Raw genomic sequence first — 3,868 nt, 5'->3', positions numbered from 1 at the left:
TGATATTTTTTATTTTTATAACCCCAATTTATTCTGAAACATGAAGGTTTGTGTTGGAACCAAAGTGGATTTAGTGGTGGTATTTTGGTTGGTGAATATCGGTTGAGTGGTGATATTGATTTGTTTTTTTTTGTCGATGGCAGCCAAGATATGTAACTAGATACATAGTTATAGGTGAGATGTGCTTGAGTCGCGCGACATGAGGAGCCGAGAGGGGAGAGCGATTCGCGGCGGAACGACACGCATTCACAAAATAACAATAACTAGAATTAGATTAATTAATTAGATTGCTTAAAAATACGCAATTATTTTTATACTTTTTAGTGCTATATATCTATTGTTTTGGAGTAGTGTTTTTGAAGTCAGTTTTTAGTTAATTTTTTTTTATCTGTCAGCTGAGATCAATCTGGCTTCAGGAAAATGACAATTTATTCTACAGTATATATTTAAAAATTACTAAGTACAAAATTGTAATAAAAGTTTAATCAAATCATCTTTTAAATCATCAATTTAATTAATCAATTTACAGTGATTTGAATAATTCAAAAGTATTACAAAAGCCATTTTGAAGAAATAGGAGTAAGATAAGTAAAAGATAAACTAAACCTGATAAATCAAATACATGCAGAATGGAAAAAAGCTGCTTTCCCAGGTTCCAAAAAGGATTTAAATTGGCAATTTTCTTTCGATATACTTAATTATTAATAAGTCTCTTGGTGTCAGTAAACAAGAATAAAATTGTCAATAAATGAAATTAGATTTCTAATAATATTAAATATTTTATAGTTTTATACTTACATTAAACGTCATATATCATCTGTTTCTCATTATCATTTATAAAATCAGTATCCATCAGTATTTTATACTCTAAAAAATTAAAGTAGGTAAATTGTTGGTTCTTGGCTTTCACAACAACAAATTTGGTACAAAATTATACCTGTTAATAATCCAAAAAGACGCAAAATGTTTACATTTTGCTTATGATTGATTTATTCGAACGTATAATGTTTCCCGCGTTTATTTGCAAGGCTTCTTGACATTCGTAAAAGTTTAGAACTATCATTGTATTAACTGTGTTGTCATCGATAGATATAGTCAACATTTTACATATTCTTGGTTCATTCTCAGGTATAACTTAATACCAAGTTTATTTATAACGCCGTAAATGTTAAATGAGTCTAGTCCATAAACAGCATGTTACAAAACCACTGTAAGATGTTTTTTATTGGGAAATTAAAAGGTATAACTTCATACCAAGTTTATTTATAACGCCGTAAATGTTAAATGAGTCTAGTCCATCAACAGCATGTTACAAAACCACTGTAAGATGTTTTTTATTGGGAAATTAAAATATTTTTTTCATTAACACATTTCGGATTTGCAGTGATAGAGGGATGGGAAGGGTTCTAAAAACAAACACACAGCGAATAAGGCAGGAGTTCCGCTTCTGTCCCACAACCTTCTTATAAATGACACAATTTAGATTTGTCATAATCAATTGTTAAAAAATTATATAAAGTAGTGTGTGTACACGGAATAGAGTCGACAAGTGGAAGTGTCCTTAAAGTTCCTTTGTATGGGTATCAATTTCGGCAAAAGTCACACAAGTTGTTTCAATACACAGACAAATTTTACTTTTATTTTACTAAAAGCTTTGTTGTTTCTTTAAAATTATGTTCTATTACAACTCATATTTGTAGGCTATTTAGATATTTTAAATATCAAAAATCAATAAGGATATTTTTCGGTCGTAGCTAGAGAATGCTGTAGCCCAAATAGTATAATAATACTCTGTGATAATACTGTAGCCAAATTCCTGTATTTACGGCTGTAAGAAGAGCTTTAGATAGATGTCACATTCGTATGTCTATGTGCATAAAAGGAACTGCGCTCGATCTTCTGATTTCTTATCTAAACAATAGAATTCAGAAGGTCAACGTGAATGGCAGGAGATCTCCTGGGACTCCTCTCAGTATGGGGGTACCACAAGGGTCTATTCCGTGGACCGTTCCTCTTCCTTATCTATATAAATGATCTACCTAATCTTATAGAGAAAAAACATAAGGTAGTATTGTTTGCGGACGACACTTCACTGATTTTCAAAGTGAAAAGAAACCAAGCTATGTATGACGAAGTGAACAATATTCTATCTGACATCGTGTACTGGTTTAGCGGTAATAACCTATTGTTAAATAGCAAGAAAACTAAATACATTAAATTTACCGTACCAAATGTCAAAAATGTAGATGCAAGAGTTTTGTTAAACGGAGAGGTGAAAGAACCGGTGGAATCTGCTATATTTCTTGGCATAATTCTAGATTCCAAATTACAATGCGGCCCCCATATTGAAGGATTGGCGAACAGACTTAGTTCTGCAGCATACGCGGTTAATAAGATTAGACAATTAACTGACATAGATACGGCGTGACTAGTATACTTTAGTTATTTCCATAGTATTATGTCCTGTGGTATATTGCAATATACCACAGGACATAATACAATGGGGCAACACTGCCGATATTAATACAATATTTGTGCTGCAGAAGAGGGCTATTCGCGCTATTTATAACATAGGTCCTAAAGAATCATTGAGAGCAAAATTCAAAGAAATTAACATCTTGACTGTTGCTTCTCAATATATTCTTGATAATGTAATGTATGTTCATAGGCACATAAGTGAATTTACTAGAAACTGTCATAACCATAATGTTAACACCAGGAACAGACATAAACTTATAATGCCTACTTCTCGGCTAAGTCGAGTTAGTAAGTGGGACGATGTATATGTTTTTACAACAAGATCTCAGAAAATGTTGACGAAACGATGAAAAAAAAAGCCCGCTGAGTTTGTTGCGCCCGTTCTTCTCAGGTCTGAGGCATTCATTTTGGAATGGGTGGTAGTTTTTGACTTTCAATAAGCGATGTCACATCCTATTTTGAATAAAAATATTTGAATTTGAATATGAAATTGTACCCCTTAGAGAAAAAGTGTTCTGAGGTATCATATTCGCATGCAACTGTTATAAATTTCTACCATGAGTACCTAATGAAATATAATTTCAACGTTTCACTGCCAGAGGACGCTGTAACCAAAATATGAAAATGTATCAAAGGGATGTTACCTGTGGCAGGGGAGGGGAGTGCGGGACCAGAAAAGTGACTGGGGAAGCGTGGTCAAGTCTGCCTAGTGATGTATGTATATAATTGTGAAGCTTATTAAATTAAATTATCAATATGCAATTTTCGTAGGAAATTTTTGAAATGATAACTTCTTATGGGAGGAGATAACGCTTCGTAACGTAACGTGTTACGGCGCTAGTCTGCCTGGCTTCCCTTTCTCTCACGCATACGGCAGCGGCAGGCAGGCTACTCCTCTCTCACTCTAATCAATTGTTACTTTTATATGATCAAGTAATGATACTAATAATGTACATACAGAAAATTGTAACGTACGAATTCAATAATTGTATAATACATTAAAATATATTCTACCTTTCCTTACATTATCACATTAATATACTAACATAAAATTTAAGTAATCACCTAAGCTTTTGTCAAGTAAAAATAATTTCAATATTGAATAGTTCAACTTATAATAAACAATTAAGTCTCCCCTACTGTCGGCCGTCACGAGACGGACACGATTTTTTTTAACATTGGTTTGAAATTTAATAATCATTATAAACTTTAAAATTTATATTACATTTTTTAATATATTTGAGAAACTGCAGCTAGTAACAGATATGATTAAGGAATATTAAAATATCATATAGGCTATAATGTACTAACAGCCTTATTCATAATAAAATGCTTTTCGAAAGTATAAAGCTATATTAGTTAAAACGTGTTTTAAGCCTATCGAACGTTC

The sequence above is a fragment of the Leptidea sinapis genome, chromosome 10 (genome assembly GCF_905404315.1).
Source record: "Leptidea sinapis chromosome 10, ilLepSina1.1, whole genome shotgun sequence".
In the NCBI taxonomy this organism is placed as follows: domain Eukaryota; kingdom Metazoa; phylum Arthropoda; class Insecta; order Lepidoptera; family Pieridae; genus Leptidea; species Leptidea sinapis.
The sequence above is the reverse complement of the archived record's forward strand: the minus strand, read 5'-3'. Positions refer to the sequence as shown.